At 39.8% G+C, this 24,640-nt stretch overlaps 2 pseudogenes; both read left to right on the top strand.

The window, feature by feature from the left end:
* The first annotated feature begins 2,751 nt into the window (after positions 1 to 2,751).
* LOC142618233 (putative (S)-N-methylcoclaurine 3'-hydroxylase isozyme 2) lies at positions 2,752 to 16,377 on the top strand (annotated as a pseudogene).
* Positions 16,378 to 22,231: 5,854 nt separating this feature from the next.
* LOC142621319 (putative (S)-N-methylcoclaurine 3'-hydroxylase isozyme 2) lies at positions 22,232 to 24,575 on the top strand (annotated as a pseudogene).
* The last annotated feature ends 65 nt before the right edge of the window (positions 24,576 to 24,640 follow it).

Here is a 24,640-nt window from a genome sequence, read left to right as displayed (position 1 = left end):
AATCATTAAGCTGTAAGATTAGAACCCAATTTTCATGGAGGGACAAGGAACTGATTCGGCTTCTTATCTTTTTTTAAATCCGCATTTAAACCCTTAAAATTTGAATTCAAATACTAATGTAGGAGGAAAATTGAGGTCATCCCCTGAACTTGAATGCATCAAAGTTTATAACATTGATAGCTTTCAGGTTAACCGATCCACGCGTATAATAGCAAAAGTATATATGTTAATCCAGATTAAGACCCACTTGAGTTTCTAGAACAATCCAATCCTATAATTGTGAAATAACATGAATCAATCATTCGAAATAGAAATAAAAAAGAATATATATATACTGACCGTCAAGCAGATTGTTGGAGAATAATTCCTTGGACTCCATTGACAAAAAGGAGAGAGAGAAGAAGAAGAATTTGGAAAGAAAAGAGAATAGGAATTGGTTGGGAAGAAACAATTGGTGAGAGAAAGTAACGAATGGTTTTTATAGAATTTGGTAAATTATTAATTAAAAGGGTGTATAGGAATCAAGAAATTGGAAACTAATTGAAAAGAGTGATAGAGAATGAAGATGAGAAGGCCAGCAATGAAGCGGCTGAGATTGGAAGAAGAACGCAGCTTGTCAAACCAGCTCATGTGTAGGAGACAACAACAACAATAGCAGCAGCAGTAAACGGCTTTTCCTTCATTTTTTGTGTCAAAAATACGATCGGATTCAAAGCGTTTAGCGTCGATTGCATAGATCGATGTTTGAGAGAGAGATCCACTCTGTTGAAGCTGAGAGATTTTGATCTAAAGGTTTGGAAGCGGCGAAGAGTGGTGACTGAAGTTGAATCAGTTCCTTGTCCCTCCATGAAAATTGGGTTCTAATCTTACAACTTAATGATTTTTTGAAGATGTTTCATTAAGTCAGTGATCTTGTAGGTTGATCTAGGTTTTTTTTTTTTTTTGGGTATGTTTTTCATGTTCAAGACAAATACCACTTTTTGATCTTCTTTCTCTTGGATTTTTGTGTTATTTTTTGTTTTGGAAGGAGAGAGACATAAAACTTAAGCAAAAATACCTATTTACCCTTAATTTTAACAGAGGTGGGTTACGGAGCATAAATGGAAGTAACCTCAGGTGGGTAAAGTGTCAAAAATGAAACCACGGGTAGGCAAATCGACTTAGAGGTAAACCACAGGTGGGTAAAGTGTAATTATCTCCTTTTTTATGAGCCTTTTCTTTGGTTTAAAGGGATTATTGAGTCAAATTGCTAAAAATTAGGTAGTTATATATATACTATTGATTTTTTTTCAATAGTACTTTATATTTGATAAGAGCATTCACAAGGGGAATGGTACATGTCATATGTGACCTCTATTTAGCATTTTCCTCTAAAAAACCTTCACCATCCGGAATTGTAAAAACTTAGAATTGTAAAAAAATTTACAATTTTGCTGCACTGCCATCCTACTTGTATGATGGCACTGTAGCAACTTGTATCTTATTTATATTATATTTTATATGCCTCCTTCTTTGAGTTCTCTCTCCGTGTCCATCTTCTCTCCAGAACTAGAAAGCTCCAAGCTTGTCTCTTCAGTCTTTTCTCTCTGTGTCCATCTTCTCTCTCTGTATCCATGATAGATTATTTTCAGGTGTGGGCGTGGGCTAGCATGGGTCTTGCAGCTTAGACTTGGTGGCGTGGGCCTGGGTCTGGCGGTGTTATCAGCTGGTGCTAATCGACGGCCTGGATTTCTAATCGGTGGCGTGGGTTTTTGATTGGCGGCTTGGGTTTTCTGATCGGTGGCTTGGGGTTGTTGATCAGGGTGTGGAGATCGGCGAGTGGGCATGGTGGGTTTCTTTGATTTTTTTTTTCTCTTGGTGGTTTTTATGGTGGCTGTTTCTTGTGATTGTGGTTGTTGGTGGTGGTTTTGACAATTTTTTGTGTTTCTTTTCCTGTTGGTGGTTGTTTCTTGTGGTTGTTGTTGGTGGTGAGTTTGGTTATGGTGGTGGTTGCTAGCCAGTGGCGTGGCGTGGTGGTGGCAAGGTGGCCGGTTTCATGTGGTTATTCTTGCTATGGTTTCTGGGTTTGGTGGTGGTGGCAATCGGCATCAATTGATTGTGGGTTTTTCTTCAATTTTTTGTTTTGCGAATATTGTTGTGATTTGCTGGGGTGGCTGGTGGTGTAGCAATGATTTTGGTCCGTGTTGTAGGTGATTGTTTTTGGGCAAAGGATGGGTAAGTGATTGTTGCTGGGTGGAGGAGGTGGTTGGGGTTTGGGTTTGTTCACGGTGGAGAGAGAGAGAGAGGGACGGGGGAGGAAGGAAATAGAGAAAAAAATTAGAGGGAGGAGATTATTTTTTTTGTTATATATTTTAGTGGATAATATATATTATTTTAATGAGTAGAATAGAAAAATAAAAATTAAAATATTGGGTGTGTTGTAAAATAGTATGGTATTATGATATAATTGATAAAATAACTTTTTAAAATTATAAAATAAGATAGGATATAATTTTCCATTAAGAATGCTGTAATTGCTCTGTTCGTGAAAGGCTGGAACCACCAAATGAATCGATAATTATGTCAATAAAGTACTTTATATTTGGTCGGGGCAATAATGGTTAGACAGTCAACATCATGAATCGAAGAGCTGGCACAGGGTCAGGCTCAGTTATGTGATATTAGACTATTAGTCCTAGTTGAAACTTTTCACCATCCAATCGATGTTCTCCACTTACAACGAGTGTGGATGTGATGCAGCAAAGAACAAACTTAAAAACAGATTTTCTCAATACAATACAGCCTTAGTGTCTCACAGAAACTATGGATCAAACGGATATACCAGTGTGGAAGACTGACATGATCTTCTTCCTTCTCCTCCTCCTTCCAATACTTCTCTTCTTTCGTTACATCAAGAAGCATGTATTCTCTAAAAATCCACCACTCCCACCAGGTCCATTTTCATGGCCTACTATAGGGAACATTCACCAAATGGGAAGGGAGCTCCATTCCATATTAGCCAACTTAGCTAGAGTTCATGGTCCCCTTATGTCGCTGCAGCTCGGCACCCAAACTATTATAGTTGCATCATCTCCAGCAGCTGCAAGAGAAATTCTTAAGACCCATGACAAAATTTTGTCAGGCAGGCCGCTTTCACATGCCACTCCAGTCATAAACCCAACACTCAACAACTTCTCAATTGGATTTGCTAACGAGTGCAATGATCACTGGAGGTGCCTGAGGGCTATTTGTAAAGCTGACCTTTTTTCAGCCAAAGCATTGGAATTATAAAAAGATGTCAAGAGAGAAGAAGGTGATGGAGTTGGTAGGCTTCTTGGGTTCTAAGGAAGGTGAGGTTGTGAATCTTGGAGAGGTAGTTTATATTACTGTTACTAATATCTTGAGTAATGCATTATTTTCAATAGACTTCTTAGATTTTGATGGTCAAGGTATTGGAAAAGAATTAAGGAAACTTTTAACGGAAGATGCAGAATTGGGTATTACTGTAAATTTATCAGATTTGTATCCTATATTGAGTGGATTAGATTTTCAAGGTATAAGAAAGAAAAGTAAGGAAATACTTGGAAAACTTATAACTATTTGGGAGGATATTATCAAAGAAAGACGGAAACAAGAAAGTGTGATTTCAGATTAAAGCGATTTCTTAGATGCTTTGATTAAAGATGGTTATACTAATGATTAATTGATTGTGGTAATTCTTTCTCTCTCTTTCTCTTACAGATGCATGTATGATAAGTTGCACGTAGCTATAATCAATGTAACTCTAAGTTTAGATGTTTGAATAATAAAAAATTTACACAATCCTTAGTGTACTTTCTAGAAATTTGAAAGTACCTCATGTAAGCTTTATCACCAACTTTAGTAATAGAACAGTGATTTGTTCTTAAAGCATTTTGCATATGTTATTTAGTAAATTTTCCTTTTGGTGTGTTATTTGTTTGCATGTCTTTAGGGTGGTTAAAAACAAGATACGGAAATAGTATATTTTAGTTGGTAGGTTATTGTTTTTCATATTTCAAATTATGAGTAAAAAAGAAATAATATGGGCATAGAGTTCAAGATAAAGAGAAATTGCTATTATTGGTTTTTCTTTATCATGTATTTAACTATTGCTACTTTTAGGTGATTTTTTTTCCTCTCTCCAAGTTATCTCCTTTGTATGCTACATAAGGCTTTCGTAGATTGTAAGAAATATCAAACAAGTGCAAGTGAAATAAGAGGCAAGAGTGGTGTGTAACAAATTAATACTTCGCTTTCACTAAGAACCCTTTCATGTATTATGTCATGAATGTGATGAGACTTATTACAAAGTATTTGATTAGATACCTTCTGTAAGCGCACAATTGTACCCGGACCCAAAAACAAGTGTTGGGCTCAGGCTCAATGAGCCTTATGCAATAAAATTTGTAGAGTATGGATTTGAAATCTAGGTTTGGGATGTTAGAAGTTTGATTAACAGGCTAGAGTGTCACTATCTGTGCAAATGATAAACGAATATGACAAAGAGACCTTCTCGGACGTAAGCCGAGGACGAGTTGTATAAATATTCTCTTTCTATGCCAAAGTTTACAATCCTTAGTTCCTATTTTTCTCAACATAAGGTGCAGATCCCCCCTCTCTTTCCTCTCTCTTCTCCTTATATACTTCTTCTTCTTCACTGGTTTATCCATGTGTCGTACAAATCTTTCCCTTGGATACTTGTCCCATCCATCGCCTTCTTGAAGTCTTCAAACTATAGCAGGGAGGCTGAATTATACTGTTCATACTTCATAGGTCACTTCCCCATTAATGTGGTCAGGGAGGTAGATGCAGGGTCTTTAATGTGGAGGTAGCAGCCTTTTCCTTAGATATTCCTCACACATCCTTACTTCTAAAGGGTGCTTGGATCACCTTCTTACCCATCAGTTTTTCCAAAATTCTGCCTCTAACCCATTTATCAAGCCCCAGGGTCATTGCTAGGCCTGTCCGAGGAGACATTCCTCCTCGGACAACTCCTCAGACCTTTACAGTGCGGACTGACTTGTGGGCCTAGAGGCCCTGATCAAAACAAACTAGTACCAGCCAATCAGGCCCAAAACCTAAATGTTTATTCAAGAGTTTTTACCCCCCACAATAGCCCCTCAAAACTTTATTTTGCCCCTCCCATCCGAGGAGAGAAATAGAGTTTTGATCCGATCAGCATACATCCCACACGCTTTGTAAACCGCCACGCGTGTATGGGTCCTTTCATTCCCTGAAAACGCTTCTGACGCTTCGAAACCCGGAACGCGCGCATGTATGACCGCAAGTTACATCATGTTCCCCACGTTCAACGGTGAGATGAACATCCAACGGTCCAGGTTGGCTCTGAAAATTTGATTGGGAGAACTTTAATTTCGAGGCCGCCTCCCGCACGTCAAAACGCCTGGGAACCTGTACCTTCATTCATTCTTTTAGAGATCTATCGCATCTAAGTGTCAATCATCACCTTTTCTCTCTAGAAGCTCGTGAAGAATCACATAACCAACTCCAGTAAGTTTTCTCTTTTCTTTATTCATTCCTTCTCGGCTTCTGTCCTCGGCCACCATTTAAACTCCTTTTCTTCCTTTAAATTTCACTTTCGCTCTCACCAAATGGGTAGATTTAAGTGTTTGGTGGATTCTGACGCCGGTATGGAGGGTTTTAGGGCCAAGTACCATATTCCCAATGACATAGGCTTGAGATACTGCCCAGTAGAAGCTGTAGGTAGCGCTAGGAGAGACGGAGAAGTCATCATTCCCATGATTGCCTTCATAGAAGGTGGGATGACTCTCCCCATGAGAAATGTGACCAGTGAATACCTTCGCAACCATAGGTTGTGCCCAGACCAGTGCGCGCCGAACGTGTTTAGGGTCCTAGGTAGTGTCGACGCTTTGAACGAGCAAATGGGCCTAAACCTCACATGGCACGACGTTGCCTATATGTACGAGTGCCACAAACTCAAAAATGTAGGATATTACATTAAATCCCGGTCTAGCATAGTTAGACTGATTTCCTGTCTTCCTAAATCCAACAAAGGCATGAAGGACGACTACCTCATCGCTTCAGGAAATTGGTATGACGGTCCCCACTGCCCAGTCGAATGGGGAGAGCCAAGTGTGACTCCTTAGGAGTTAAATTTCTTAACCCGTGATTCAATCCCATTACCTTTACCGTTTCAATTCATATTGCACACTATTACTTCTTGTCTTAATGTTTATCACTAATCTGACTGTGTTTGTTTTCTTGGATGCCTTTTTTCTCACAGATAAACAACACGTACGTCCACGCCTCAGCCTTTGCAATGTTGCTGACTTGAACCGTGTCCTCCGCTCCGAAGTATTTGTCAGCGAGGACCTACAAGTGAGGGCTGCCCACCTGATACTGGGATACGACCCCATATCAGTGGACTTCCAAGAAATTGAAAACGCAATCATCGCAGGGGATAGGCGACGCAGAAGGATAGACGTGGCAAGACCAAGCTTCCTTTCCAATCGCGAACTTCCCGACGATCCCACCACCATTCTATACACACGCCCTATCGCAGCGATTCTCCCCTCGGCGCACTCCCAGACAACCGCTGTTCGAAAAGAGCAAGCGTCCTCGCAACACTCGTTGGACGAAGAGATAGACCAATTTCAACTCAAGGACGTCGAAAGGCCTCGAGGAGATCCACTTGTTATTCTCTCGGACGACGAGCACGCGCCCGCCGAGACTTCGGGGATACAAGGTCTAGTGATTGCCTAGCCTGACTCCAACTCCGAAGAAGAAGAAGAGATGGACGCTTTAAAGCAATTGATGCACAGAAGGGGCGCGAGAGTCTCCCAAAAGGGAGCAGGTGGGTCGCAAGTCCCTCCATCACTGCCCCCACCCCCTCCTCCCTTTGATCCTAAGCCTCCCATGGCGGAGCCTAAAAAGAAGAGGAATAGCGAGGCCGAGGATACAGATGCGGAGGGGCAGAAGAAGTTGAAACAACAACAACAACAATCAAAACCTAGCAAGAGAAAGGGACGTGCCTCCTCAGTGGAAAACGGGGAGAATAGGGACCTTGCCGAGGTGCGCCGTGCACCGGCTAACTGGTCTCCCGAGCTTAAGCTGGACGGGGCACCAATCTCTTGTCAGTCTAACATTAGGGCGTTCCAACAAGGCCATGCTCTCCACCTGGCCGATGCCTTGGAACGTCCCCTTCTTCTGCCCAAGGACATGGAAGCCCTGGACAAGATGAACCAGCCACATCTGTTCCTTTCGCTAAAAAGGGACTTGGCCCTGGTAAGTATTTGAGTCTTATCCTCGCCTTATTTTTCATTACACCTTATGGTAAGAAACATTCTTATGTACTGGAGACTTGTGTTACTAATAGTGCATTCATTTTGATATTTCACCACAAGCCATCCAGGAAGTCTTTGCTGCCGAGAAGTGGGTGGAGGATTCTCGGAAGAAGGCTAGACTTGAACTAGAGCTTAGGCAGGAGACCGAGAAGTCCTTAGGCCAGGCCCTTGCGCAGAATGAGAAGCTAACCATGCAGCTGGCGGAGCTAAAAAGGGAAAAGGATGGTGCAGAGGCCAGCCTGAGGACAATGAGGACCCAGGTGGAGGGGCAACGCAAGCTTCTTCATCAAAAGGATGAAGAGTTATCAAAAGCTCAACAGGAACACTCCGACTTGAAGAAGGAGCTTGCCAAGATGAAGGACGAGGCTTGTACCTTCAAGGACTCCATGGAGGCCGCAAAGAAGGCTGCTTACAAGGAAGGGGTAGTGGCGACAGAAAACCAGCTAACTGAGGAGTTCGCTTGGCTGTGCCGAGAGTATTGCTAGCAAGTTTGGGAGGAAGCCTTAAATGTGGCAGGGATTCCCTCAACTTTCGAGTTGAGGAAGCCCGAAAACGTTTAGTTTCCCCTAGACATCCAGGAGATAGAAGAACTTCCTCCTGTTGCCCCTGCCCTTGAGACAGCACCTTCCATGCTCCCTCCTAAGATCCCAGAGCCCATTCCTACTCCTACAGAACCTACGAGTTCCAATAAAGAGAAGGAACAGGGTGAAGGTGCCGAGAAGGCTACGAGCTAAAGCGCCGAGCCTAATGTCCTTCCACCTGTGGCAATAGACAAGGGAAAACAAGCACAGTCCTCATTCGAAGTAGAGCTGAAACGCACAGAGGCTGCTAGCACTTCGGAGCAGAACCTCCCTTCAAAAGCTTAGGGTCTAGGCTAGCTAGGACTTCTCCCTTTTCTTGCTATGTAACAAATTTTTAAATTTTTTGCTTGGAATGTACATTAACAGAAATTAATGACAAACAGTTTGGTTTGATTTTCATTTGCCTTCCAATTTTTTAGTATAATAATGCTTATCAGCACAAAAAATGAATGAATGGAACAATTCACACCATTTGCAATATTTTAATTTGTCATGACTTTAAATAGAAGCACAGATACTTAGCTTATACTTTGCAAATCATGACCCACGAAAAAAACATATGTGAAACAGCAATATACAATCAAAAACTTAACTTAGAATTTAACTTGGGACGTAAAGCAATCCAAGTGTTTCATCAACCCCTCAGCACTAATGTGATATGGTTTTTTGCTAATGTTCTCAAAGTAAAGGGTTCAAAGACCCGACATAACCAAACTTCCTTTCTAGAACAAGTAGGATGCCAATTTTTACAAGGCATGTGGCCCGAGGACCATGCATGTCCAAGTTTTTATCTAATACTTAGAAATTGCAACTTGAGATGTTAATTTCTCCAAAGTAGAAGGTCTGTGGACCCGACATAACTAAGGTTCTGTTTAACACATTATAAAATATCAATTTCCACAAGGTATGTGGTCCGAGGACCCTGCATGACCAAGTTTCTGTTTGATACTTAGAAATTGTAACTTGAAATGTTAATTTCCCTAAAGTAGAAGGTCTATGGACCCGACATAACTAAAGTTCTGTTTAACACATGATAAGATATCAATTTCCAAAAGGTATGTGGTCCGAGGACCATCCATGACCAAGTTTCTGTTTGATACTTAGAAATTGTAACTTGAAATGTTAATTTCCCCAAAGTAGAAGGTCTGTGGACCCGACATAACTAAGGTTTTGTTTAACACATAATAAGATATCAATTTCCACAAGGTATGTGGTTCGAGGACCATCCATGACCAAGTTTCTGTTTGATACTTAGAAATTGTAAATTGAAATGTTAATTTTTCCAAAGTAGAAGGTCTGTGGACCCGACATAACTAAGGTTCTGTTTAACACATGATAAGATATCAATTTCTACAGGGTATGTGGTCCGAGGACCATCCATGACCAAGTTTCTGTTTGATACTCAGAAATTGTAACTTGAAATGTTAATTTTCCCAAAGTAGAAGGTCTGTGGACCCGACATAACTAAGGTTCTATTTAACACATGATAAGATATCAATTTCCACAAGGTATGTGATCCGAGGACCATCCATGACCAAGTTTCTGTTTGATACTTAGAAATTGTAAGAGATAAACCTAAGAACATATTGATAATTTGAACCACGAACGATAAAAGTGCTTTTTATTAATAATAATACCTTCATAGGTTGTTTACATTCCAGGGGCGTTGTACAATTTTTTCATCTAGATTAGCTAGTCAATATGATCCTATGCCTGCTACAGAGATGATCCGATAGGGTCCTTCCCAATTTGGTCTTAGTTTTCCCCATGCTGGGTTTTTGGCAGTACCCACAACTTTTCTTAACACTAGATCCCCAGGCGCTAGTGGCCTTAGCTTCACATGGGCATCATACCCTCATTTCAGCTTCTGCTGATAATAAGCCATTTTGACCATAGCGGCCTCTCGCCATTCCTCAACCAAATCCAGGCTTTTCTCCAGGAGACCATCGTTATTTTCTGGGCTAAAAGAACTCGTCTTTAGCGTGGGAAAACTATATTCTAAAGGTATCACCGCTTTAGCCCCATAAGTCATAGAGAATGGTGTTTTTCTAGTGGATCTGCGCGGCGTAGTCCGATATGTCCATAAAACATGTGGTAGCTCCTCTACCCATCTACCCTTCGCGTCATCCAGCCTCTTCTTGAGTCCACTGACTATGACTTTGTTAACGGCCTCGGCCTGCCCATTTCCCTAAGGATAAGCTGGGGTGGAGTATCTGTTTGTGATGCCTATGTCACTACAATACTTCCTGAAAGCTCTACTATCAAATTGAACGCCATTATCTGAAATAAGTGTGTGGGGTACCCCAAATCTAGTGATAATATTCTTCCAGATAAACTTCTTGGAGTCGATATCCCTAATATTTGCTAAGGGCTCAGCTTCGACCCACTTGGTGAAGTAGTCGGTTCCCACGAGTAGCCACCTTTTGTTTCCCACAGCCCTTGGAAAATGCCCTACTATATCCAATCCCCATTGAACGAAAGGCCAAGGACTGAACAAAGGATTAAGGACTTCCCTAGGCTGATGAATGTTGGGAGCAAACCTTTGGCATTGGTCACACTTTCTCGCGTAGTCTTGAGCTTTCCTCTGCATATTGGGCCACCAATATCCCTGAGTCAGAGCCCTATGGGCTAAGGACCTTCCCCCAGTATAGCTTCCGCTAATTCCCTCATGCAATTCTTCCAAAAGTGCCTCCGTTGAATTAGGGTGTACACATAAAAAGTATGGTTCGGAGAATGAGCGTTTATACAATTTCTGATCCTCGGATAGCCAGAAACGAGGCGCCTTTCGACGAATCTTATTTGCTTCAGACTTGTCCTCGGGAAGAATGTCGCTTTTTAGAAAAGATACCACAGGGTCGATCCAATTAGGTCTGGGCCTTATCAGATGGATATGGACGACACTTGCAGTGGTCAGAGTTGGTTCTAGCAAGTCTTCAACAAGAATAATCCTAGGCAAAAACTGAGCCGAGGATGTCGCCAAAGTGGCCAACGAGTTCGCATGTGTGTTTCCACTTCTAGACACGTGAGAAAGGATAAAAGAATCAAACTCGGATTGTAAACACTTGACTTGGGTCAGGTACTCTTGCATTCTTGGGTCCCTAGCCTCCATGGTCCCCGTTACTTGGCCCACAACTAATTGAGAATCCGAGAACATATGAACTTCCTTTCCCCCCATTCTACGTACCATATTCATACCAACCAAGACCGCTTCGTACTCGGCCTCGTTATTAGTGGTCGAGAACGCCAATCTCAATGATTTTTCAAAGACGATTCCCTCAGGGGATATCAAAACAAGTCCAACCCCAGACCCCCTTTGGTTAGCTGTCCAATCAACATACACTTTCCAAATCGGTGGTCCTTTGTTCATAATCATGCCAACTGACTTTTTATCCATGTGTGATTCCTTCGTAGTTTCTTCTAATGATGGTTCGGCGAACTCTGCCACCAAATCCGCGAGAACTTGGCCCCTCACCGAGGTGCATGCCATGTATTTGATATCAAAACCTCCCAGAATAGTCCCCCACTTGGCTACCCTCCCCGAATAGTCAGCACTTCGCAATACTGACTTGAGAGGTAATTGGGTCAAAACCACCACAGTGTGGGACTGGAAATAGTGAGGAAGCTTCCGCGTGGCATGGACTACAGCCAGAATTGCCTTCTCTAAAGGCAAATAACGCACTTCAGCTTCATTCAAAGATTTGCTGACGTAATAGACCGGTCTTTGTACCCCGCCGTCGTCCCTTATAAGGACCAGACTGACGGCATGGACGACTACATCTAGGTATGCAAACAGGATTTCATCAACCTCCGGCCGAGACATAATGGGTGGCCGGGAAAGATACTCCTTAAGTTGTTGAAAAGCAAAAGCACACTCCTTGGTCCACAGTTGGAAAAAAGGTCTGCACCTGTCAGCTGAGCGAGAGATAACTTGTTGAGGGCGGCGGTCATCCCGGTCAACTTCTGAACTTCCTTTGGATTTCGAGGTGGTTGTAAGGCTTGGATGGCTCTAACCTGTGCCGGATTCACCTCCATCCCTCTATGAGTCACCATGTAGCCTAGAAACTTTCTGGAACCCACCCCAAAAGAACATTTTGAGGCGTTAAGGCGCAACTTGTACTTCCTAAGTATTTGAAAGGTGTCATCGAGATCTTTTACATGCATAGGCACTGCCTTACTCTTTACTACCATATCATCCACATATACCTCAATGGTCTTTCCAAGTTGCAATTCAAACATTCTGGTCATCATCCTTTGGTAAGTAGCCCCGGCGTTTTTCAACCCGAACGGCATTACTTTATAGTGATAGTTCCCTGTTGGAGTAATGAAAGCAGTCTTCTCCTGATCACCCGCCGCCAATGGAATTTGGTGATAACCCTGGAAGGCATCTAAAAAGCTCATCCGAGGATGCCCGACCGTGGCATCCACAAGCTGATCGATGCGTGGCATCGGGAACGAGTCCTTTGGGCAGGCTTTGTTTAGGTCTGTAAAATCCACGCATACCCTCCACTTCCCATTCTTCTTTTTCACCACGACTGTGTGCGCCAACCATTCTGGGTAGAAAACTTCTCTAATAGCACCAGCCCTTTTGAGCTTAAGCACCTCTTCTTTGACAGCCTCGGAATGCTCTTTGGAGGATCGCCGAGGTGGTTGCCTTCTAGGAACAACAGCAGGGTTGACGTTCAAATGATGATAAATGAAACTTGGGTCAACCCCCGGGGCCTCATAAGGATCCCAGGCGAAGACATCTATATTGTCTTTCAAAAACTTGACTAATTCCATTTTCTCCTGGTGTGGTAACCGTATCCCCACTTGAAAGAACCTTTCGGGATCATCGGCTATTAGAAACCTCTCCAAATCTTCACACATGGCTTCCTCTGCTGTCACCACATCGGGCGCATCCAGAGTTTTTAATTGCTATAAGTCCTTCACAACCGAGGCCGAGGACTCTGATTTGGCTTGATGCAATACTGCAACCGATATGCATTGCCTTGCCACTGCTTGGCTACCAAGAATTTCTTCAATGAGTCCCCCCGAAGGGAATTTTACTTTAACATGCGAAGTTGAGGAGACAGCACCCAAAGCGTGTAACCAAGGCCTGGCAAGGATGGCCGTGTATGGGGAATAAGCGTCAACCACAATAAAATCCACCTCGACCGTTTCCGAGCCAGACTGTATAGGCAATCAAATCTGTCCCTTTGGTATGACAGCCTTCCCTTCGAAGCTTATCAGTGGGGAGTCATAAAGAGTGAGATCCTCCAGTTTTAACCTTAGCCCATTGAATAAGTCAGGATACATAATATCCGCGCCGCTGCCTTGATTAATCATCACCCTCTTGACGTTGTAATTCCCTATCCTCAAAGTGACCACCAGGGCGTCATCATGGGGTTGGATGGTCCCAACCTTATCCTCCTCCGAGAACCCCAAGATAGGCACAGTCTCTCTAATTCTTTTCGGCTTCAAGCCCGACTCCTCGGCCTGGGAGTGTGATACCGCCATCACCCTGGTAGGACATGAACCGGTCTTACCAGGTGCAGCGAAGATGACACTAATCGTTCCCAAGGGCGGCCGAGATGAGTTGTTCTTTTGATTATTTGAACCTAACTGACTGCCTTGCGCGTTAGGTTGGTACAGGTGCTGCTTCAACTTCCCCTCGCTAACAAGTTGTTCAAGATGGTTCTAGAAGGTCCGACAATTCTCTGTAGTATGACCCACATCCTGATGGTACTGACAAAAAAGATTCTGATTCTGGCTCGTAGGGTCCCCCGCCATCTTACTAGGCCATTTGAAGTAGGGTTCCTTACGGACTTTCTCCAGTAGTTGGTGCACTGGTTCTCGGAATACAGTATTAACTGCTTGAGGAGTGGCTGAGCCAAACTGCCCAGAGTAATCTCTCCTCGGCTTATTGTTGTGGTACCTGTCCGACCTGAAATCCCTTCTCTCCTGCAAGATAACCTTCGCCTTACCCTTACCCTGCTATTGATCTTCCTTAACCCTTTTGTACTCGTCAATACGGTCCATGAGGTGATGTACACTTCGTACTGGCTTTTTGGTCAAGAATTTTCTCAAATCATGATCAGTGGGAAGACCCACTTTAAAAGTATTAATCGCCACCTCGTCAAAATCTCCACCTATCTCGTTGAACATCTCCCAATACCTGTCGGAGTATGCTTTCAACGTCTCACCCTCCCTTATGGCCATAGATAATAGCGAGTCTAACAGTCGAGGAACTCTGCTGCATATAATGAACCGAGACGCGAATGCCCTAGTAAGTTCCCTGAACGAACCGACAGACCCCGACTTTAGTCCATTGAACCATCTCATAGTAACAGGTCCCAAGCTAGAAGGAAAGACTTTGCACATCAAGGTTTCATTGTGAGAATGCACCGCCATCCTCTGATTAAAGTGGCTCACATGTTCCACCGGGTCTGTCCGGCCATTATAAATGGTGAAGGTGAGCTGGGTGAACCGTCTAGGGAGCCTTCCATTCTTAATCCTGCGTGAGAAGGGCGATTTGGAGAGTTGGTGTAACGCTCGGCTCATAGCATCATTCCCCAAGCCCCTGAAGGGAAGCTTCCTATGCTTACGGCCTAATAGGTCATCCCCTTCACAAGAGAAGGTTTCGCTAGGGGGAGTCCTGGACCTTGAACTGTAACTGCTTCCTTGGGATTCCCCTGAAGAAGGATTGGACGGGGGTGAAGCCCGCCTTCGCCTGACACGGCGTAGCTTTTTCTTGAGGTGGTCAATCTCCCTCTGCATGGCCCTGGCATCATCCTCATGGGTGGCACTGCCTCCACCACGCGTATGACTCACGCCAGGATATACGGTATGAACACTTCACTCTCGATCCCTCCGGCGCTCAAGACGCTCAAAAAGATCTTCGGGCTGTGATCCCTGAGATTCTACATGGTGTGAACCTAAACCTGCCATGATGTTTCAATTCCTTCAATGCTAGATTTCCCACAGATAGCGCCAATTGTAAGCGCACAATTGTACCTGGACCCAAAAACAAGTGTTGGGCTCATGCCCAATGAGCCTTATGCAATAAAATTTGTAGAGTATGGATTTGAAATCTAGGTTCGGGATGTTGGAAGTTTGATTAACCGGCTAGAGTGTCACTATCTATGCAAATGATAAACGAATATGACAAAGAGACCTTCTCGGACGTAAGCCGAGGACGAGTTGTATAAATATTCTCTTTCTATGCCAAAGTTTACAATCCTTAGTTCCTATTTTTCTCAACATAAGGTGCAGATCCCCCCTCTCTTCTCCTTATATACTTCTTCTTCTTCACTGGTTTATCCACGTGTTGTACAAATCTTTCCCTTGGATACTTGTCCCATCTACCGCCTTCTTGAAGTCTTCAAACCATAGCAGGGAGGTTGAATTCTACTGTTCATAGGTCACTTCCCCATTAATGCGGTCAGGGAGGTAGATGCAGGGTCTTTAATGTGAAGGTAGCAGCCTTTTCCTTAGATATTCCTCACACATCCTTGCTTCTAAAGGGTGCTTGGATCACCCTCTTACCCATCAGTTTTTTCAGAATTCTGCCTCTAACCCATTTAGCAAGCCCCAGGGTCATTGCTGGGCCTGTCCAAGGAGACATTCCTCCTCGGACAACTCCTCGGACCTTTACAGTGCGAACTGACTTGTGGGCCTAGAGGTCCTAATCAAAACAAACTGGTACCAGCTAATCAGGCCCAAAACCCAAATGTTTATTCAAGAGTTTTTACCCCCCACACCTTCTTTCCAATTGTTAAATTTATTATTCTAACAAAATTTCAACAGCGAGGAATTTTTACTAACACCTCATATGCATTTTTATAACTTTAATGTGTTGAACGACCTTTATTTCTCTCTTTGCATAGGAGCTATTTATAGATGGCATCGACACTAGTATCATTGCAATTGAGTGGGGTGTAGCGAATTTGATGAAAAATCAAGATGCCATGCATAAACTTCGTGATGAACTTGATCGTAAAATTGGCACTGATATCATAAAAGAATCGCATTTAGCCCATCTTCCCTACCTACAAGCTTGTGTCAATGAGACACTGAGATTGCACCCACTAGGACCACTACTTCTTCCTCATCGTGCCTTACAAACATGCCAAGTGATGGGCTACACAGTTCCTAAAGACTCTCAAGTTTTGGTTAACATGTGGGCAATTGGTCGAGACTCCATGATTTGGAATGATTCATTGAGCTTTAAACCTGAGCGGTTTCTTGACTCAAGTTTGGATTCTAAGGGAAACAATTTTGAATATATACCTTTTAGTGTAGGAAGGAGAATTTTCCCTGGACAATCTTTGGCAACTATGCAAGTTCCATTTATTTTGGCATCACTGGTTCACTCATTTGATTGGTTTCTTCCAGGTAATATGAATTCAACTGAGCTAGACATGAATGAGAAGTTCACCATAACATTGCGGAAGAAGCAGCCCCTACGACTTATTCCTAAAGGAAGAAAATAGTTGTGTATCATTTCTTGTTTCTTATTATTAGTTATTAAGATAGTAGTCTGTACAAGTAGCGTTTCTTGTGAAATTGCGTCTTCAAAGCACAATTTCAATTAAAGTGTATACGATAATGTATAACTCAGCGTGTGTAATAATAATTAGCATTAAAAATTTGTGTATACAAAGGAATAAGGTGTGATCTAATTAAAGGCCCAATAGGGAGCTTAAGTGTAAACTAAAGATTGAGTTGGTTAAGTAATTATCTATCAAACCCACCACCTGCCTAAACACCTAGAATTTTCAAACGTTTAATCTTGATTTTTCCTAACCCTTTCTTTTGAAATTGATTGCCACCCTTCTATTCGAAGACTAATTAGGTGTATGATCAGTTCTAATTAGGAGAGAATACTCATTACATTCCATTCTCATTTAAACATACTTTCCATTAGGAAGAAAACTCATTTCTTTAATTAAAAGTGTGTGGTGTATGGTCATCGGCCCATTATCATTAGGCCCAAATGGTACAGACTACATGATGACTTCATATCCGACTCTCCTCCTATGCTCGGTAGGTTAGGTCGAGGCCTATTTAGGCCTCGAGGCTGCTCTTACTCTGATGCATCCCAGGATACATCGATAATGATTTAGGGGATATCGCCGCCGAGCAATATTTGACGTCTAGTACGAGTTCCAACGTTGAGTTACTAGTTCCATAGTGGGGCCCTTTGTTGTCAGGAATAATCTAAACCGGCCCCACTCACATGAGAATTGCTAAAAAATAATCATTGCTGGCCCACTAAAGGAAGGTTATAAACAGAGGAAAGGTAAGAGGGAAAGGGGTTAGACACTGTATAGAAGAGAACTAGAGAAGAGAGAGAGAGAGCGAGGAAACATAGGAGGAAGAGTGTTCGGTCAGTGCGATTAGCCATCTTTGTGGGCCTTAATCTACCTTTTCAGGAACTACACATTGTAGGATATTCACAAGTCCACGATAATAAATAAATTGTGAGCTCGAATTGCACAGTTGACCCATTAGCCGAGAATTGGGTATGCACAAAATGTATGTGAAAAATCAAATTATAATTTTATAATTATATATTTCCTTACATCCATACTTTTATAAACTTCTAAAAGTACTAGAGAATATAAATCATATTCCTCTACATTCTTTTATGATTTACTTTTCCAAGCCTCTTTTGTTTTGAGAGTTTATAAATAAAAGGGAATTTGTTTAAAGATGACCAAAACTTTCTGAATTTATAATTGCAACTATTTAGTGTTTGATTGGTTTAATCCAATAGAACTTGTTTAATTGCTTTAATCAAATAAAAGTAAAAGTGTAAAACCCTGAGCAATTTATTGGGTATACATGTGTGAGTGAAGTTCTATATTGAATAAAGATGAGAAGAATGAGTAGTTAATATAGCATAATTAAGCACATACCCATTTGAGTTTAGGCCTTTTGCGTTAAAGTGTGTATCTATATGTTATATTAATTACTCAAGGAAGGTCCCCAAGGTGTTTATCTCCCCAAAAAATGGTATTAGAGCTAATGTTAGAGTAGAAACGATGGCCGGAGAAGAAGGCAAGACTTTAGAAATTGAAAAATTTGATGGAATAGACTTTGGATATTGGAGGATGCTCCTTCTTTTGGGGAAGAAACCTGATACTATGAAGGATGAAGAATGGAACCTTCTTGATAGATAGGTATTGGGAGTTATTCGATTAACTCTATCAAGATCAGTTGCGCACAATGTTGTGAAAGAAAAAACCAACAGTTGTATCAGAGCTTGGTTGATTTAGTGGATGACTTTTTGTGTGTGAATTAAGATGGAAGAGAAGAGATTGCTTTGATTGAGGTGGAGCTATTCCAAGAGGAAAAGAAGACTACTTGATTACGGTGGAACTATCTCAAGAGAAAAGAAAACAGTTGAAGACAATTGATAAAATTTGAGTCAAGGTGGAGATTGTTGGGAAATTTCCTTAAATTCCAATTGTGACTTGGAAAGTCCATTAGGTTTCCTAATTGAAGAAGGAAAAATTAATTTAAATTTCCTTGTTGTGGATCGAAAGAAAGACTATTCCTTGGGGTGGAAGGAAAGTCTATTCCTTGTTAAAGATGTAATATATTTCTAGTCTAAGAGGGAATAGGAAAAGAGTCTTATAAATAGATAATGCTACAAAGAATTTGATAGCTTTAGCTTTAGCTTTGGCTTTGGCCCAAGGGTCCTCCCTATAGGGAGAAGGAAAATAGAAAGTGAAACTAAGAGAGAAAAAAAAAGGATTTTTGCTTGGGAGGAACACAAGAAGGAGGAGAGAGCAAATATATAGTTGCTGCCTTCGAGAAGATAGCCAAGAAGGAGAGAGCAAAGAATTGCCGCCTTCAAGGAGATAGCCAAGGAGGAGAGAGCAAGGTATTGCTGCTTTTGAGAAAACACAGAGAGTATGTGTGAGAGTAAAGAAAAATAAGAGAGTTTTTTTCTTTAGCCGTGAGACATCCACAAGAATTATTGTAATTGATTTGATAATAGTGAAATTGATTCGGAGTTTGTCCTATTGTTTTTCCCTTCAAAGAGAAAAAGGTTTTCCACATAAATTTTGTGTTCTTGTGTGTGATTATTGTTTTGGATTGCTAATATTGTTGATAATATTATTTGGGACCCAACAAATGGTATCAGAGCCCATGGTGGTGTGGGAAAAAGGTGGCAAAGGTTATCGAGGTTCATTTCGCAATGAAGCGGAATGGGGTGTGTGTACTTGAAGCCCTTTTGCAAATGGAGCAAGGCGGGTCCCTTTTGCAGTTGGAGCAGGGACAATATATTGTACTAAGAAAGCCCATAAAGCCTACACAAATGATCTTGAAAAAGGCCCAACAAAGGATGAGGTGCAAGGTTCCCATGAAGGATAAAAAGACGTGTGGGATTCACATGTGACGGCCCATAGATGATGTACTAGTGAAGGAAAAAGTTCATTAGGCAAGGGGGAGCGAGTAGGACTTGTTCATGGCCTATGGAGAGGTCTTGAAGCCCACAGAGAGGCAGAAACTCACACGTGAGGGGGATAATGGGTATACATGTGTGGGTGAAGTTCCACATTGAATAAAGATAAGAAGAATGAGTAATTAATATAACATAATTGAGTACATACCTATTGGGGCTTAGGCCTTTTGGGTTAAAGTGTGTCTCTATATATTATATTAATTACTCAAGAAAGCTCTCCAAGATATTTATCTCCCGAACACAATTGCCTTAACATCATCAACTATAAATCTCCCCTCTATGTAACACTGTTCCAGTGTTGATCAAAGAAATAAGAACTGGGTTCCAATATTCTACAGCCACCGAATCAAAACTAGCTACTCTATAGAATCGAAGTGCATGCAAAAAACACGTTTTACAGGCAATTAACATCAATTTGTATTAATTTTTGGTCCTCTTTTGATAGTATTAGGGATATTATAAATTTTATTATACAATAAGTCATTAGTCTTATAAGTTATAACATGATAAGTTTTCGGCTAAAGTGCAAAATCCACCCTCTAAGTTTTTCCATAATTCATTTCAGTACTCTAACTTTGCTTTCATTCATTTTCATCATTTTAGTTTCAGATTTATTCAATTAAGGCATTTCCATCAATTTTTTAAAAAAAAATCTGGGAAATATTTTTCAATCATCAATTGAATTTTTTTAATTTAAAAAATTTGAAGAAAAATTTGGAAAATTAACCACAACATATAAACTAGAAAGTTAGAGGACTAAAATGAACGAAAATATAGTTAGAGGACTAAAATGAATTTTGATGAAACATAGAAGGTAAGTGTTGCATTTTAACCTAAGTTTTTTATATTTGATAATTTATAAAATGATAAGTTGTAAATATTAGATAAAAAGAGAAATATCAAATTTACTAATATACCACACACACACACACGTGTGTAGGAAAGTCGCTAATAATTTTTTTATTATTAAAAATTTACAAATTTACATGACAGTGAATATAATTGGAATTACATTAACAAATAACAACATAATTAATAAATTTATTTATTGCTTTCTTAAGATTATTTGTTGGGTCATGTTAACCAGTACTCTTAAGGCAATTGTGAATAAACTATTTAAGAAACGTTTTGATACCACTTTTATGGGAAAAAGAAAAAAGTTGTCAAAATGTTAATGTTTTTTCTTTTCCCATAAAATTTTTTCTAAAATGATTCTCTAAGAAATGTCCTTAGGGCATCCGTTAACTTTTTCCTTATTTGTATTAGTTAGAACCATCATGTGTATAGTTTCTTCTTCAAGACTGAATGTTTTTTCGATTAGTCTTATCTTGATATACTTTTCTTTATTTATTTATTTTATTCAGGATAGAAATTTTATTCTAACTTAATCTAAGTATATATGTATGTGAAATTTTCTCCTGGAGACTTGAACCCCTACCCTTACCTCCCACACCTTACAAATAGTTAAATGCTTGTGAAGTGACTATCGTGTCAAAGGTGTGCGGTGGTCTATATTAATATACTTAATTAAACACTTCTCATACCTTATCAAATTTAAAATCTTGAATCCAAATCCACCCGTATCTATTTAGAAATTTTAATATTTGTTCGGTGGGATCAATAAATTAACCTACACTTATTGCCATCCTTACGTCTCAAATTAATTCATTTGGCAAATTAAGCTAGACGACAAGGTTTGTTTAAAAAATTGTATCATGCTGCTTGTTGTTTTCTGGTTACAAATCCAGTGCTTGGATTTTATTTATTTATTTATTTTTTTTGGAAAAAGAAATCTCAAGGAAGGTCATCAACAGCACTAAAAATAAACAAATAATAAAAAAGAACATGATAAATACACTCAAAAAATATTCTCAGCTCTGTAATTAAAAAAATAGGGAGTGGAAATTAAGCAAGATGCAAGTTGAGCCATGTAATTATAATTGCTTGGGCAATGATTTCACATTCTCAAAGTGCACATTCCATATATACAAAGTGTGGGCATTAGGTATTACATATTTCAAATTGAGGTGTGTATTTGAGGCATACACATTAGGAGTATGAGACAATAATTTACTTAATTTCTCAGCACCAATCCTTTGTCCATTTCACATAATAAGGGCACAAAGCCATAGTGCCCTACAGAATTGGTGACACTTGCTTCACTGTTTCTTTATTGAACAATGTTGTATACACAAAAAATTTCATAACAGTTAACTCGACAATTTTTTACTGATTTTTGTATGAATTCGTGACATAACTTTTTTATTTTTATTTTTTTTTCACTAACAATCTGCCACAGAATACTTTTGAATTCCTTCTTGTAAATACTTTTAAGGGGAGAGACGATCATAGTGTTGATTCTTTTGAACTATGGTTTTGTTGGTTGAGTAGACAGACTCAACAAAAAGAGTAGATAAGGGCACCACTTGTGTCATCATAGCTCTGCTACATACATAGAAAATGTCACACGGAGAAATGTAGTGGGTTTTTGTTTTTTGTTTTGTTTTTTTTTTTTTTTTTCAAAATGAAATCTCAAATATGGTTATCGACAACACTAAAAATAAATATAAAATAAGGCAAATAATAAAGGCACTCAAAACAATATTCTTAGCTTTTACATTTAAAAAAAAAAAAGGAGTGAGTTGATCAGTGGAATAAAGGGGCGCTTTTTCTATAATAAGAAAAGAAAAAGAAAAAAGACAAGTTGAGCAGTGTAATGATAAATGATAATTGCACCATGCACTCCTTATTATAGAAAAAGCGTCCCTTTATTCCACTGATCAACTCACTCCTTTTTTTTTTTTTTTTTTTTTATGTAAAAGCTAAGAATATTGTTTTGATGCAGCAAAGAGCAAACTTAAAAACAGATTTTCTCAATTACAATACAGCCTTAGTGTCTCACAGAAACAATGGATCAAAAGGATATACCAGTGTGGAAGACTGACATGATCTTCTTGCTTCTCCTCCTCCTTCCAATACCTCTCTTCTTTCGTTACATCGAGAAGCATGTATTCTCTAAAAATTCACCACTCCCACCAGGTCCATTTTCATGGCCTATTGTAGGGAACATTCACCAAATGGAAAGGGAGCTCCATTCCATATTAGCCAACTTAGCTAGAGTTCATGGTCCCCTTATGTCGCTGCAGCTCGGCACCCAAACTATTATAGTTGCATCATCTCCAGCAGCTGCAAGAGAAATTCTTAAGACCCATGACAAAATTTTGTCAGGCAGGCCGCTTTCACATGCCACTCCAGTCATAAACCCAACACTCAACAACTTCTCAATCGGATTTGCTAACGAGTGCAATGATCACTGGAGGTGCCTGAGGGCTATTTGTAAAGCTGACCTTTTTTCAGCCAAAGCATTGGAATTATAAAAAGATGTCAAGAGAGAAGAAGGTGATGGAGTTGGTAGGCTTCTTGGGTTCTAAGGAAGGTGAGGTTGTGAATCTTGGAGAGGTAGTTTATATTACTGTTACTAATATCTTGAGTAATGAATTATTATTATTATTATTTTCCTTGTTCAAAAAAAAAAAAAAAAAATTTCAATAGACTTCTTAGATTTTGAAGGTCAAGGTATTGGAAAAGAATTAAGGAAACTTTTAACGGAAGATGCAGAATTGAATATTACTGTAAATTTTTCAGATTTGTATCCTATATTGAGTGGATTAGATTTTCAAGGTATAAGAAAGAAAAGTAAGGAAGTACTTGGAAAACTTATTACTATTTGGGAGGATATTATCAAACAAAGACGGAAACAAGAAAGTGTGATTTCAGACCAAAGCGATTTCTTAGATGCTTTGATTAAAGATGGTTATACTAATGATCAAATTAATCAATTGATTGTGGTAAGTCTTCTTTCTCTCTCTTTCTCTTACAGATGCATATATGATAAGTTGCACTTAGCTATAATCAATGTAACTCTAAGTTTAGATGTTTGAATAATAAAAAATTTACACGATCCTTAGTTTACTTTCTAGAAATTTGAAAGTACCTCATGTAAGCTTTATCATCAACTTTAGTAATAGAACAGTGATTTGTTCTTAAAGCATTTTGCATATGTTATTTAGTAAATTTTCCTTTTGGTGTGTTATTTGTTTGCATGTCTTTAGGGTGGTTAGAAACAAGATACGGAAATAGTATATTTTAGTTGGTAGGTTATTGTTTTTCATATTTCAAATTATGAGTAAAAAAGAAATAATATGGGCATAGAGTTCAAGATAAAGAGAAATTGCTATTATTGGTTTTTCTTTATCATGTATTTAACTTTTGCTACTTTTAGGTGATTTTTTTTCCTCTCCAAGTTATCTCCTTTGTATGCTACATAAGGCTTTCATAGATCGTAAGAAATATCCAACAAGTGCAAGTGAAATAAGAGGCAAGAGTGGTGTGTAACAAATTAATACTTCGCTTTTACTAAGAACCATTTCATGTATTATGTCATGAATGTGATGAGACTTATTACAAAGTATTTGGTTAGATACCTTCTTTCCAAGTGTTAAATTTTTTATTCTAACAAAATTTCTACAGCGAGGAAATCTCAACACCTCATATGCATTTTTATAACTTTAATGTGTTGAACAACCTTTATTTCTCTCTTTGTATAGGAGCTATTTATAGCTGGCATCGACACTAGTATCATTGCAATTGAGTGGGGAGTAGCGAATTTGATGAAAAATCAAGATGCCATGCATAAACTTCGTGATGAACTTGACCGTGAAATTGCACTGATATCGTAAAAGAATCGCATTTAGCCCATCTTCCCTAACTACAAGCTTGTGTCAATGAGACACTGAGATTGCACCCACCAGGACCACTACTTCTTCCTCATCGTGCCTTACAAACATGCCAAGTGATGGGCTACACAGTTCCTAAAGACTCTCAAGTTTTGGTTAACATGTGGGCAATTGGTCGAGACTCCATGATTTGGAATGATTCATTGAGCTTCAAACCTGAGCGATTTCTTGACTCAAGTTTGGATTCTAAGGGAAATAATTTTGAATATATACCTTTTAGTGCAGGAAAGAGAATTTGCCCTGGACAATCTTTGGCAACTATGCAAGTTCCATTTATTTTGGCATCATTGGTTCACTCATTTGATTGGTTTCTTCCAGGTAATAAGAATTTAACTGAGCTAGACATGAATGAGAAGTTCACCATAACATTGCGGAAGAAGCAGCCCCTACAACTTATTCCTAAAGGAATAAAATAGTTGTGTATCATTTCTTGTTTCTTATTATTAGTTATTAAGATGGTAGTTTGTGCAAGTAGCGTTTCTT

This window comes from Castanea sativa, chromosome 12, assembly GCF_040712315.1.
Source record: "Castanea sativa cultivar Marrone di Chiusa Pesio chromosome 12, ASM4071231v1".
Classification (NCBI taxonomy): domain Eukaryota; kingdom Viridiplantae; phylum Streptophyta; class Magnoliopsida; order Fagales; family Fagaceae; genus Castanea; species Castanea sativa.
The sequence above is the reverse complement of the archived record's forward strand: the minus strand, read 5'-3'. Positions and strand labels throughout refer to the sequence as shown.